General features: G+C 44.0%; 1 protein-coding gene across 1 annotated transcript in view; it reads right to left on the bottom strand.

Moving 5' to 3' along the window:
- LOC142802708 (uncharacterized) overlaps positions 1 to 15,692 on the bottom strand; it is a 43,663-nt gene that overhangs the window by 13,071 nt on the left and 14,900 nt on the right. The window lies entirely within an intron of this gene.

Here is a 15,692-nt window from a genome sequence, read left to right on the forward strand (position 1 = left end):
GCAACCAGACTGTCATGAAGTGCGAAAAGAAAGAGCAGGCTTGTGATTAATTTCAATGTACAAAAATTGTGAATGGTGCAAAATAACTCATCCAATCCCGAAAATTAGGAGTTCTCGAAGCGTCATGCCCTCTATAGTTGATGAAAGGCGGTCATAGTCAGGAGGGCTGAACACCGAGCCGAAAACCTTCCCGAAGCACGACTCGGGAGCCAAATAAACAAGGAAGCACCGATTTCTTGTTGCAGAAATATGAGGGATTCTATTATTCTGCTGGTGCGAATTTTCGGTAACGATACTTGCGACAGTGAAGCCATTTCAAACTTTCTTTTTTCCCACTATGGCCACACACTGCAAACTAAGATATACACCTATTTTCATGATTGCAGCAATGCTAGAAGATTTTGATATTATTGTTTTATAAAAGTATTCTGGAAAGAATCTCTGCGCATAGAGGAATACTGTACTTGCTAATATTGTGCCGAAATCGCAATGCTGACGAACGCAGAGACCGCATGTCCAAACTGAAACTGTTTATATGGCAGAAATTGTGGTCGGTACACGGGAAGTCAGATTACAGCGATGTGCACTGGCACTGGTACCAACAAAGAAAGCGTCGGCTGTCGGTACACTAACTAACGCTCACGCGCATAGGCATTTACGCAAGTGCCCTTGAATATGTTATTACTAGTGGCCACGTAGGTTCAAGAGTCATCTGTGATGTTCACGTTGTGCCCTTAATCTTAACAAAATGATCTACTGCAGTCCTGAAGCTTTCCAAACACAACAAGTGCACTTTTTGTGCTAAGAATTACTAACAGCCTAATGGGGCGATAACAAAAATTGACAAAAGAATGTGGATATCCTCCATGAAAGAAGCTAAGGAAGTTACAAAGGCAGCAGAAGAATCGGTCACGTGTGTGCACAAAAGCATAGGATGCGGCACTGCATGTGTCAGAATTTTGTGAGCCCATGTGTTCATGCTTCGTGGAAACTGACGTGACTGTCCAAGTCTGCGTCCGGAAACTTAAACCATAAGTTGCATAAATAAATAAGGTAAAATCAAATTATTTAGCAATACTACATAAATCTTGAAGTGGGTATCATAATCCTAGTGCCATAAGAAATGTTTGCAACAAAGAAAACACAAGCCACAAATTTGATGGCACCTCCTCTTTGGAATTTTTATTTTCTTTTTCATCAACTACATTATTCTCTACAGTGGACTGCTAGTTGTCAACCTGGTTTTCCATTCTTCAAGATTTTCTCATACGTTTTCATGGTCAGCTGTCTATGCTTTGTCTGAACACTTTAGTGTCTCAATTTTTTTTAGCAAGAGTAGCGTTCTGCTACATATTGTTTGACACTCTTGTGTTGAAATACTTTGTTGAAACTTTTTTCAATGTTGCTCGATTGCTACTTCACATCATGTACAAATCTTGAGTTGAATTTCATCTAGTTATTTTCTGACAACTGTACCACAAGGATACATCATAAGAACACACTCGCGTAAAAAAAAATGGACCATGTCTCCGAAGGAAACCATGACGGGATGTGAAGCAAAAGCGGTGCGCACGGCGTTGACCTGGCTGAAAAAGGCGTCGAAGCGGGTGCTGGAAGAAAAATTTAAAGAAAAACTTGGTCTTTACTCAAGTTAACGTTTCTTTGAATTGCAAAAACACGGGATGCTGGTTGAGTTTCGTGCAAGTTTAACTACAGGTAAAAGAGTCGAAAGAGTGTATTCACTCGACCTGCAGTCGAGCGTTACGGGCGTTAGAGAAGGTGAAGCGAGAGAGAAGTGTGTTTTGAGTGGGTGGAGGAGCAACAGCGCCTTGGCGTATTGGGAGGAGCTGGCAGCTGCTGCAAGTGAGGGATAGAGGAAGATCAACGCAAAGCTGCGACTTGACCTACTTGGCATTGTTCCAACAACTGCGGCGTGGAGAACACAATGCGTGCGGTGCGCTAGCAAGGAGACACAGGTGGACAGTGTTACTCAGGCTACTCAAAAAGCTGCTTAGCATCTGAAACCACAGCATATCCACGAAGTGAATGGTGATGAGTAGGTGAAGCAGTGGGATCATTTGGTGTTACCGTAAATCAGCCGTGACATTGACCGCTGATGCATTTAAATCGGTGCCAAAGCGGTGTGCAATTACATACGATTATTGGTCATAAATTGTACATGGTGTTCAGTAGATAATTTCATTTTGCCTTCATTATTACTGCTTTGTGGTACCAGATCTTGAACGAACTTGGCAAAGACGAGGTCTCTGAACATTACCTCGGTGGTTGTTTCCAGTGATATCAAATGCATTGTAAAAAGCATATAGAGACGTCGTATACTACACAAACTACTCGTAGTCCAAGATCATCATTGTTATCACGGCTACAGTGCACGCACATGCCACCAACGAAAAATCCCAGACTTTGAAGGAATCTCTACTATCCATCACTGCTTTTCCGTTTTGTGTTGCAATAAAAAAACATACCATCTGAACTGCCTAACCCAGCAGCGGTTTTTCTGGAAAGTGTGTAGAAATTTTTAAAACAGAATTTTTTATTTGCGTTCAGCCAGCTTTCATCGATGGGATGAATGCCCACAATGCTCGTCCGTGTAGGCGATGACAATTGTACTGCCGGTGAAAGTCGAAAACTGAGCTTTATCAAGTTCTGTTTATTAATAAAACAAATACCTCAGTGGTCATTGAACGCACGCACCCACTTTTTTTGTTCTTGTGAGTTTCTCCGACATCTGAGTGATTACGTCAAGTGAGGATACTTAGTAGCAATTCACAAAACATTTGATAACTGTATCTGAAACAAACAAGCTATTCGGTCACCAATATTGTGTATTCGAAAAACGAAGAAAATAAAAGAAGAAAAAGCCTTGCACTCTTTGTTCATCAGCGTCTGACTGATAAGGTCATGTGTTCGAAGACTCCCATCAAACGCTGTGCACAAGCCGCGGTTAGACGGCGGGGTGCGATCATAGCGATACGATCGTGATACAACTAAATGGCAATGAAAAAAAGCTTGTGAGAGGAATGTTACGGTTATGTTTATCTATGCCTTGACTGCAGTTTGCTAGTGCGTCACTTGCAAATTTACTGAAAGGATGTCAGTCACAGCTGTGACACCGTTTTTATTTGCCCCTACTACTGCTCTAACGCCACAGAAACGATGGTCGAAGCTTTTCAAAGCGTACCTTGAGTCGATCAGAGCCTGTGACTGGCCAGCAGAGTGAAAGGCAGCAACTGTTCTGACATCACTCTGAGTGAATGGACTGCGTCTGTACTTTAAACACAAAGCAGTCAAACAAACAAATGCAGTCAGCTTCGCTACGGACGCCCCACAACCTCAAGTTTCTACTGAACCAGTGTAGACCTCTGTGCATCGCACGGGGTATTGGATGAGTGAGTACACAAAGTTAATAAATGGTTTGGACTTGCTCTTCATGAATACAATGAATTTCATCGTTGAGAGACATCAGTTATGCATGAGGCTTCAGTTGACGTTGGAACCTTTCACCTAGTATGTTGCTCAACTCAAACAACTAGCTTTGACTAGTAATTTGCATCGACAATTTAAGAACGCATGCAGGATTAACTTGCTGACGGAGTCTCCAACCTAGCATTGCGCGAGCGCTTCTCGAATTCCAGCTGAACACTTACGTTGGCCAAGGCTAAAGAAATCGACAAAGCTAAGAAGCAACACACAAAGTTAACGCGGTTTATGATGGAGCACCAGTGCAATGCATTGACGAATTGCAATGTGAAATCGAACGCTAGATCAGCAGCGCGTCCTCCAAGCAACTTTCCGATTTTGTGCACCCGTTCGTGAGCCAGATAGTGTTCGACACAACTATGCAGCAACAGGCTCGCACGACGGCATCCGTGCCGCAGAAGAAGGTGCAAGAAGCAACCAAGGTAACGGTCACCGATCGGTCTGCTACTGTTGTGGCTCCATGAAGCACAAAGCAAATGCAAAAAACTGCCCAGAATGAAGACGACAGTGTCGCAAGTGTCAGAAACATGAATTGTTCGCGGTTGTTTGTCATAAAACCGTCTGCAGAAGTTGCAGTGTCCAAAGCCCTAGTCTCCACCGCTGGAGAACAAAGCATCCTGAATTCACCACACATTCTTGGCATAAGATTGCCACTATGCAAGAAGGGACCTGTAGTTCACAAAACATTTAAAGAAAATATGCTTCCTCTTCTTATAGGTACTGGTGCCACAGTATTCTTTGTAAATAACGCTGACTTTCAGAACTTGAAAAATTTTGCACCTTGTCTCTTTCAGCGCCGAGTCTTCAAAACTATTCTGGCAAGTTGATTCCTAGTCTGGGCACCTTCGAAACGGAAATTGAATACAGTGGCATACGGGCAACAGTGACACATTACATCACAGAGAAAGGCTTCTTGCTGCTCAGCCTCGACGCCATGAAGCTACATATTTATATGGTTGGGTCAACCTGAGAACTGCACGGGCTGCAAACCGACCTGAGAGCTTGGCCTAGGTAAGGCATTGTTGGATAAAGCCCAGGCAGGGCTCGGGCCTGGGCCTGAGTCTGGCCCAACCTATGCCCAGGTCTCAAATACAGGGTGTTTTAAGAAATATGTCCAATAATTATTCAAAATTAGCAAAAGCAGGCATCTGCAAGCTACTTGCGCCATTCCCTATATTCTGGCATAGAGCATCTTCAGGTGCGTACAGACTTCAAATACAGAAGTAATAAAAAAAGCTTAAAAATTAGCTTTTTATACAATTCATAACAATTGACTTTTCATTGCGGGCATTTTTGAAGTTAATCGCAAATGCGCTGTTTGGTGCGTGCAGGTTTCGCTATTGCCAGCTAAATTAGCAAGATTTCGTTGTTGTGTGGTGATTACCAGCGCCCGCCTCTCCGAAATTTTAAAGTGGATATCGACTATTTGTAGGAAGAACATTGATTCACCCACTTGACTCAACCAGCTATTTACATTAGTTAAAGAGTTAAATGTTTTATATGCTACATTTCTGCCGCAATTAATGTTCCTTCGCATCTGAAGATTCCTTCTGCCAATGTAAAGAAAACGTTGCAGTCAGGAAGCAAATGCCTTGTTTCCGTAACTTTGAAATAATATAGTCGCAATTCTTGAAACACCCTGTATATAGATATAATGACATGTCTACCACACACTGTTTTGTTTTGTGATTTTGTGGGGTTGAACATCCTGAAGCGACCCAGATTACGCAAGATGCCGTAGTTAAGGGCTTCGACTTATACGATTTTTCAATTCAACTTCAATTTTTCAATTTTATTTTATTTCATCCCAAGGATGAGGGCAGGATCGGGAGAAAAGTGACGTTTTGTCACTTGACGAGAACCCGAGCCTCCCTTATACATGGCAAGCAACGTGGACATGGGTAAAGAAACATAGGTCATGAACATATAGGGAATGAACTTAGGCCATGAGATGTTTGGCGCAGTACAAGTCGGAAGATGCACGTACAGTAATGCTATGTACAGAGACTAATATGCGTAAGTAGTTTCTTTCGGCACAAATTCCGAAGTACAATGCAAAATATGACAGAATACAAAATACTATATATATGACAACAATGCTATGCATAGAAATTCAGGACAACTGGGGTGCATTGTCATTCACTAAAACACAGAACCACAGGTCGTCAAGTATTTTACTTTGCTGATAATCTACACGTAATTTCAAAAAATTTTTAATAAGAGTTTCCACCGTGATATTGAGTGAAAGATGCTCTTGAATGCCATAAGGAAAGGATTGCCAAGTGGTACTGCAGACACTGCTAATGTTTTATAGTGCTCATAAAATGAGCGCGCTTGTATCTAGGGACGATTTTCCAGTCTGCAGATGCAATGCCCGCCACGCCTTTTACCGCCTGTGAGCTCCGTAGACTTGTCAACGTGACTCGTAAGTCATTCAAACCTTCAGAGCTGCTGTTGGTGCACTTTATATGCAAAATAAGGAAAAAAAGATAAATGTTCCCAATTTTTGTGTTAACAAGGTAGTTGCAAATATTTAGTACTTAGGAATAACCCAAAAGTGTTCAGCATTTAACTGGAAAGCACATTGTATGAAACAAATTTTTGCGTATTTTTACAGTCGCCTTCATGCTTTTCGTGTTTCGACAGTAACTGATAAGCGTCCTCATTTGTCGAAGCACAAATGTCGAAATGGTACTCAAAAACCTGGAAGCACTCCTGCGGGGGAAGTAAGAGCTCTACATTAGAAAGGTTATGATTATGATGTTTAACTGCTGCTGTACCCTTTAAAACATCAGGGGGAGGGGGGTGTAGAGGCACAAGTGTTTTGGCACTTTTTACTGCATGCTAGTCCGACGGCTCCTGTGGCGCCTTGAGTTGAAAAACTTTTCACCCCTTATAACTTCTTTCGAGGTTCTTGGATAATGTTGGTTAATTAACACACATCACAACTGGAGACACAAGCCCCTACACGTGTAAAAAAATCAAGCTACACAGGTTGCACGTGTTTAGCTTATCTTTCTTTGATGTCTGAAGATGACCAATCTTCTCGCATCGCATAGTTTGGCGAGCTGCATATTTGCTTAATGAGGAACCTGAGGGGGCCACATGCACTGACCACTGCACATTTGTTAGAATTCACAAGAATGCCAGCCGCTTGGCTCGTTGAAGCATCTCTTGAGGGTATGCGACTTCTTGTTCACTCTTCACCTTTTCTTGCCATACATCTCCTTCTCCTACATTGTCCCAGCCACGACATGAAAGCCCGCCACCACAGCCACACTTCTCTTCCCTGATCGCACCGAGGCCTTCAACCATCGGTGACTAGGCAACCCACTCTAGTGCTTTTGGTGCCTGTGGGGGATTGTGCTTCAGACACCCAATACGCCACGTTCAATGGAGAGTTTGAAGAAACTGCCGGCATGATTTGCCTCAGGGTTTTAATTGACAGTTTCTGAGACACTGATTACGCTCTTACTTTAAGACTTGAAAAATGTGCGTGACACGGGCTGATGAGATGAAAAAGGGCCCATTCTTAATCACATCCTGGTTAAATGTTGACTATATGCAAGAAACTAAGGTGACTAATTGATTGTTTCCAGGATATCTCTAGGACTCAAACTCGGACCTGATTAAGAGTGTAGTGAAGCAGAGGCTTTTTTGTTCTTGGACTGTTGGAATGTATGCCATGTTGTGGGCGGCATTGCGCTGAGCGCCAATAAAGGGTCCAGAAAATTGTTTGACATCGTTTTGGTGACGAGGCTTATGGAACACAGCCTTCATCTCCCCAAGCTGTTGCTTCCAATATGGGACGTCTTCTTGCTGCCAGACCATCGTGGTGCGTGCCAAAATCGAGCAGGCTTCTCCTCGAGCCCAAACTATGAGGATTGTCATTGAGGTGAACCAGCTACTCCAGTCTACACAGTTTGGCCTCCTGACGCTTCCCGTCCTCCAAAGCAGGTTGAAGACTTAGCTCCGCTGAATGCCGAGCTGGAAGCCTTCTCCTGACAGATAAGGAAAAGGGAGAAGACTACGATTCTGTCATGGAATATGAGTACACTACTGCCAGTGCCGTGGCCCTGCTATACACATGGACAGGCTGCTCAAGGTTTTTGCACTCCTTTCAACGGCGCATCCACACACAATAAGGAATGGGGTCCCGGAAGCGACCTTGGCCCTGGACACGCCGCAACCACTTGACACTTGACAACTAATTTTTCTCTACCCAGTTAGTTCTGGCGCAACAGAAATATTACCATTTGTAGTGTTTGTAGCTGCCACAGTTAATTCCAAAAGCACATAGTGATTTTACAGGCGGTATTTTTTTATCTGAAAGGCTCGTAACACGGATGAGCCCTTCCAGCATTCCTGGCGACATGTGCATCCTGTTGTTGTCCTGCTTTTGTAGAAGTTCCAGTCACTATGCTTAACCACATTTATTCTGAGCTTTAAAACTCTTTTTGAAGATAACAAGTCTTTAAAATGAGATGCTTTATACAGCTTCTCTGTCATTGTACCGTGTTGCATGCACCTGCATCCGACATTGTTGCCCCTGTGTCGTAAATGGCTTGTTATTATTATCAACAATTTTTTATTTTATTTTTAACTGTAGCTATAGCCTAAATTTTGTTATCGTCCAGCGAAAAATAAAAGATAATTTATTGGCTCACAGTGCTTCGCATTTAGTCGGAGTGAGTGCCTTAGCCTGAGCCGATTTGCGGCCGAAGTCCACAAGGTTGTCACGCAGTCACTGTCAGTCGCTAATGTACTCGATAATCACTGCACTTGGTTTTTTTGTCTTGTGGCACAACATGAAGCACAGACCGCCCAAATCATAATTTCGCATGCTTACGTGCATTATGAAGATGACAAAAGATGTGCTGTTGTGAACATTGGGGATGTTAAAAGCTTCAAGCCTTACGACGATTTTAAGACAGCCTTCTACAGCGTCAGATAGACGGACCAACATGGGGAAGCTCATTTCTATTGCATCAGGATTATTCTTCTCAAAAGCAAGCTTGCTTGAAATTACCGCTATATTTTACTTATTTATGTGTTTGTATATGTGTGTACGTGCATGAGTGAGTGACGATATAGAGCATGTGTACGACAGACTGCCCCCCAGCTGTCGTCATGCCTACATGTTCCTTGTTCAGTAATCATGCAGATAGTGTTTCAAAGAACCTTGAAATGCTATGTCTCGCTTAACATTTTACAATGCTATATCGCACCCTATCAGTGAAAAATTAAAAACGATTGTGCCTAAGTAGTCACCGAGAATAAATATTGGTGTCTGTCTAGGAAACATGGATTGTTGGCGTACATGTCCTCTCGTTAGCTGTACTTTGTGTGGTTTTGCTATGAATATATTTCCAGTCATTAAATTTTATTCTACCATAATAAAATGCTTATCTAATTTTCTGCTGAAAGGCCAAAATTAAAATTTGAATCTGGAACTCATAGCTAAAGAATGCTCCATGTTTTGGGTACCACAGCAGGGTGCTGGCATAGTATCAGCATAACTTTTTTTGTATTTTTCAGGGACTGAAGATGACCTCAAAGTAAAAATAAGGCAAAGACGAGTGCAAATTCCAAAAAATCCTTGATGGAAGCAACAGTGAAGACAGCGACAAAAGCATCCAGGTAAGCATAGTTTTCTTATAGCAGTGATGTCTCTTTGACACTTCTTAATGGGTAAGTGACGTGATATGTATTTGATGACATTTTCTTCTCTTACAGACACCAAAAAATGAAAAGCAGGAAGATCCCAACACTGTGCTGCTTGACCTACTGGCATACAAAAAAAAGTAAGCTCACGCAAAAAGGGCATGAGCAGCGAAGCAGCCCACTGACTTCTGCCCAGGAAAAAGAGGCCCGCCTCAGCGCTATAGTGAGGCAGCAGGAAGCAGAGCTGAAAGACCTCAACGCTCCTAATAGGAATCTGCAACAAAAGCTTATAGGCACAAAGGATTCTAGGCAAGGTAAGCAATCTTTCGTGAGCATAAAGAACACAGTATAAATAGTAGCGATTATATTTTTCTAGAAGTATATTCAATTACTAAAGATCACCAGTGTTCTAATGTGTTTTATATTTCTCATGGTGCAGCCAATTCCTCGCAGGCACTGCCACCTGCCTTGCCACCAGTGTTGTCACAGCCACGTATTGCTGAACCATTGCCTCAAAAGCTGGAGGTGCCGGACTAAGTATGCAACTTCTGCTTCATGAGTTTTCGTAGAACCCATCAACTGGCATAAGCTTGGTCGATTGTATTGAAATTTGTGATAGCATTTTTTTACAGGCTGACATTCAGAACGTATTGAGGATGACAACGTGAGCATGGCAACGTATTCAAAGCAATCCTAAAAACTCTCTCTTTGCAAAAGACCTCATGACGGCATTGTGGAGCGCCACTGAGTGTCTTGAGTAATGGAGAGGCATGAGGCGTCTACCAAACGTGGAACTGCGGCGACGGTGCACGAGAAGGGGAGAGTCATTCGAGCGCACACGCATTAGCCATGTAGACGCAAGAGATTGGTCAGAGAGAGGCTCGTGGCACGGACTCGAGCGCCGGGAGGAAAAATCCCGGAAGATGAGCGGGCACTGTGTGTTCGGGCCCCAAGCTGTAAAAACGTGTGAAATGAGCAGCGCTACCTCGACGAGAGCAGCATGACCGCTCTGTTCTGAGGATGTCAGCAAGTAGAGCTTGAAAAGTGGCCGTTGATCTAGGAGATGGTCTTAAGTGGGACTGCCCGGACTGCCAAGCAGTTCCTGCTAGACTTGCACCTGCCCCACATCGCACAAGAACGGGAGCAGCCCACACTGGTCAGCCAAGTGGCCGCGTCAGCTGGGAAGTCCTTGATGAGGGGGGCCTAGCGAGGCCGAAAATGTAGACAAGCACCGAGACACCGGCAATGCGGAAGAGTGGATCGTCAAACAGACGCGCGCACACACCGTTGATGGCGAGGTGGTACCACTTCGTCGTAGCTCCATAGGTGGCATATGAAAAGTAAGAATGTTCTATTATTGCGAGAGTGCATGAGAGAAGTCATCGAGACACCATCTTGGCTAGGGACAGTTTATGTTTAAGACTGAACCTGTCTTGGATTTGCATCAATTCCAGTTTTGCTAGTATAGCCGATTATTGCATTCATACTTATTTCATTTTGAGGAGTGAATTCTGAGTGTCAGATTACTGTTTGCCGTTTTGTTTCCTGTGATGAAGTGTGTTTGCCTTGCCACGAGCCCTCCTCTCCCGTCGCCTCTCTCTCAATTCTATCCGATGCAAGCGCTCCAGAGATAAATCCATGACACTGAGTTACTTGGATGGTTTCTATAAGGTAACGGCCTGCTAAGAAATCTTTTATGGTTTGTTTTATTCTGGTCTCTAAGCACCTTTGCATCATTTCATTATTGTCCACATTGTAGGGAAGCATTGTTTACGCTTCCGTGGCCGTCCAAGGAAGGAACCACAGTTGCTCTGGGAAGTGTCAGCAGTACGAGGTGAGTGAAGATAATTCATTAGGTCTAGTACTTATTTACTGGGTGCTGCCTACGAAACATTGAGTTATCAGCATATTGTGTGTATATTTTTGCTTTTGTTTGACAGAATGCAGCAAGCAGCGATAAGAAAAAAAAGGGCTGGTGACCGAGATCAAGCCAATAGCATTGAAGCAAATGAATCGATTCTTGGTGAAGAAGCTGAGCGATATTGAAAAAAAGGACTATAAGGTTTGCTAGCCAGCTAATTGCATTCTGATGTTTTAGGCTTGTGAGACAAACTTGCAAACTAATCATTTTGCCTGTGCGTGCAGTTTACAGTGCATGCCCTACATTACTCATGTGCAACAGCACACAGAAATTGTCTGCAATTACGTTTCCAGTATTTTAGAGACTAGGAGTATTTTGGAGAACAGCAAATTGTCTGCGCTTTCCTGGTTTTAGAGCTTTTGCTATTTATTGTGCTTGCACACTCATTTTACCATTTATGTCTTCACTGTTTCTATCAGGGCAATGAAGGAGCTGCCGCGATGGAAACATACCGAGAACTTACAGCATTATTCAGTCGTGATAAACTCTTTTATTGTGTATTTTAAATTGTGTTTTCTTGCCAATTACTGCTGCCGATGGGTACAATAGGTCACTCTAACCAATTGGTACCAACTGGGTACTCAATTGGCCTGTCCTACAATAACCAAGTGGTCGCTTTCCAGTAGGAGCAATTGTGTATTAATTTACAATTGGAAACTTTTCAATTAAAAATATTCAAACTGAAGCCAATGTTTTTTTTTTTTTTACTTGGAAGGCACCTACCTGGCACGAGACCGCCGCTGCACAGTACAATGCAAGTTATCCAAACCCAGTCAGGCATGCCCAATGTTTACCTCAGGGGCAAATGAAAATACACGTGCAGAAACCGAATGTGCTTCTGACACTGCTATCTATGTCACTACGAATGACATGACTCCTGCGCTATCTTCTGATATTATCTTTCAGACTTTTTGCACTTGGATAATGACCCTGACGTGTTGCTGTTACGTATCTGATAATTAGGACAACGGGAGACAAGGAACACTCCTACGAGAACACGTTTACAGGAAGCAACAGCTCGCTCGTATTCGAGAGAGGGATTTGGTCACAAGTGCCTCTCGTCATCGGAAACCTCAACTTACTCGACGCACAAAGGTTGTGAGCGTTACGCTTCAAAGTCAACACAACAGCACTTTAGTGCAGATAGAAGCTGTTGTCATTCCTTACATCTGTGGTGATGTAATTGAATCTTGATACAAATGAACTTCACAGTCATGTAGAAAATAAATCATTTGCGAATACAGAGTTTTCCCCAAGCATCACCTGTGAAGCTACAGTAGGTCTTCTAATTGGGTAGGATCAATTGTGGAAAGTAGTGCTAAATATAAGTTCGGTGTAGGATGACAGAGCGTTAATTGCCATTAACACGAAAATGGGATGAACTTTACAAGGTCCACCATCCGTTGAGGAGCAAGGTGCACAGTATGCGAGCAGTCATACCAGATGTCTACGATGAGGTGGATCTCTCATACTCATCACAACGGGTTTCGAGCTTGATACCAGTGGTATTGTAGAAAAGCCATTTGCAAAGAAAAATATCGACATAAGAGGGTTCAACAAAGCCATCGATGTCCGAAATAGTCGCAAAGAAGTTGTGCTCCCAAGGACATCAGCGAAGACTCATGGCAGTGTTCGCATTTTTTTTAAGAAAGAAACAAGTGAACCTTGTGTAAAACGTATGAGGCCACGCAAGAAAAAGGGAGATGTAGAGAAGATCGCCGCTCATGAAATGTCAGAAGTGTCAAAGTCACCCTTGAAGTCAGCTCTCCCTTCGTCAAGGTGAAACTTGAGAAGACAGCAACTGGCCTGAATGTATGCTGCAATATCAGCATTATGAACCCCTCAATTCGAGTGACACGCATCAACACCGTTGTCATGGTGGCCTTCAAGGCACTCTCGTTGAGCTATCTGAAGGATTTTGGTACCTAAGATAACACCAACGTGTTAAACAAGTGCGCAGTAATTGTGATGCCTGGGTGCAATTATCACTTGATGCTTTCTTAACGGCTACAATGCCATTCCAAAAGACAGTGTGTCCCGATAGAAGCTGCTTTAAGTCAACAAGATCGACAGTATTATGCCTGTTGCTGCTAGTAGAAACTATCGTGAAAGCATATATTAACGTTAAACATGTGCCAGTTAGAGCAGTACTCATATGTGAAGGGGCTTGAGGCTAACACATTTCGGAAGACTTTCTGTCCTTTTACTACGCAGAGTTTAATTTTACAATAAGGAAAACACGCTGAAGACAGATAGTCGTACGCAGTCGAGACTTTCGAGACATATTAATTTAGGACTTCTCTACACTCGTGCAAATAACCTGAAAATTTTAGCTGAGCGTTATTTGTTGATGGGAATATTTGTTGAAGGATGATACAGTCTGTAAAAGGGTGCCTACAGAGAATATTAAAGAAAATTTTGTGAAATTATAAGGGTGGGACATGTAGAAAATCGTGCACCTTTTGGACTCAAGAGATTAAGAAGGTAAATGGGGCAAAAGTTTGTTCTTGGACTGTTCAATAAACACCATCCCATGGAGGGCACTGCGCCGAGTGCCAATAAATGTTGCAGAGAGATTTTCCCTCAAAGGCATAACACTTTCAAAGATCAAAGCCTGTCACAAAAAGACGATGAGATAGGCATTTTCAGGGAACGAGGACGTTGGCTTGTTGCTCATAGGTATAGCTCGCATTGACAGATCTATGGAACTGTGCTAGCGGTGACTCAGGGAAAAAGGGTGGGGCCAAATAACTTTCTTGTTTTGAGCACAGAAACAGTGTACGGTAGAAACAGCCGAGGACTCGACACGACAGCTATCATTCATGGAACCTTACGCTCATACCTTATACCTTACGCTCATTCATACCTTACGCTCTAAGGGACAGGGTGACGCAAGAACTGGACAGGCTGGTAGCCATCGGTGTACTTTCACCAGTCCAACATTCCGATTGGGCCACTCCCATCGTGCCGGTACTTAAGAAAGACGGAACTGTTAGAATTTGTGGTGACTTCAAAGCCACCCTAAATCCAGCCTGTACAGTTGAGCAGTACCCTCTCCCAGTGATTGAAGACATGCTTGCATCTCTAAACGGCGGGGAGTATTTTAGCATTCTTGATTTGCGAGATGCCTATAATCAAGTTCCTTTGGATGAAGCCGCAAGGAAGCTCTGCGTCATTAACACGCACAGAGGCTTGTTTTCGTATAATAGGCTTCCCTTCGGAATATCCTCGGCTCCGGCTATTTTTCAAAGAAAAATGGATGCAATACTGTCAGGTTTGCCAGGGGTTCAGGCTTACCTTGATGATGTACTGGTTTCGGAGGCTCGTGGCGATGGGAGTGAACGCCTGAAGAGTGTGTTGCAACGGTTCCGTGAACACGGAGTTAAGCTAAGGTCTGATAAGTGCAGCTTTAGACAGCCTTCTGTCACATATCTCGGCCATCGGATAGACAGAGAGGGTCTTCATCCCACAGAGAAAAATTTGGAAGCGATCGCTCAGGCACCTCGCCCACAGAACGTGGCGGAGCTGCGTTCCTTTTTAGGAATGCTGACGTTTTATGCCAAATTTCTTCCAAATATGTCCACTCTACTTTCTCCGCTCAACAAACTTTTGGAGAAGGGCACAGTATGGCAGTGGGGGCGGCAACAAGAAGCTGCCCTTGAGAAAGCAAAAGACAGCCTAATGCAAGCTCAGGTTCTTGTTCAATTTGACCCGTTGAAAGAGTTGAAGCTCGAATGTGATGCTTCCCCTTACGGTGTGGGCGCGGCGCTTTTTCACACGAGTAACGGCATGCCAAAACCCATTGGGTTCCGGTCCCGTACACTGACGGCCGCCGAGAAAAATTACTCTCAGCTGGAAAGAGAGGCCCTGGCTTTAGTGTTTGGCGTCACTAAATTTCGTGATTACCTTTTAGGTCGCCAATTCACTCTCGTGACGGACCACCAGCCCCTCTTGAGCTTGTTGCAATCCGACCGCCCGACGCCACCCCTGGCTGCAGCACGTATCCAGCGCTGGGCACTGTACTTGGGTGGCTACCGCTACAAGCTGCAATACACGCCGGGAAAACAGTTGCTCAACGCGGACGCCCTGAGCAGGCTGCCACTGCGGTCTACGGAGGCTGATGACGTGGGTGAGCCACCGGAATATGTCCTCGCTCTGGATAATTTTGACGATGGCGTTATCACAACACGGGAGCTACAGCAGCTATCGGCCACAGACCCCGCAGTAACGGCGGTAAAGAATTGTATATTACATGGCTGGCCCAAAAGTGCAAAACAGCTGGAGGAAACGATGCGGCCGTTTTTCGACCGCAAACTAGAACTGTCCGTAGCCCATGGTCTAGTGTATTGGGGGCATCGCGTAGTGATACCGGAAAAAGCGCGGGACCGTCTTTTGAAACTGTTGCACGAGACCCACCAAGGCTCGTCAGGAATGAAAGCAGTGGCAAGGTCAAAATTTTGGTGGCCCCGACTAGACCGCGATATTGAAGCGCTTTCAGCCGGCTGCACGAACTGTGCCCAAAACATGCCAATGCCGGCAGCGGCACCACCAGTAAACTGGCCGAAAACCAATGAAAAATGGTCGCGGCTACATGTCGATTTTGCCG

This window comes from Rhipicephalus microplus, chromosome 3, assembly GCF_043290135.1.
Source record: "Rhipicephalus microplus isolate Deutch F79 chromosome 3, USDA_Rmic, whole genome shotgun sequence".
NCBI classification, from domain to species: Eukaryota; Metazoa; Arthropoda; class Arachnida; order Ixodida; family Ixodidae; genus Rhipicephalus; species Rhipicephalus microplus.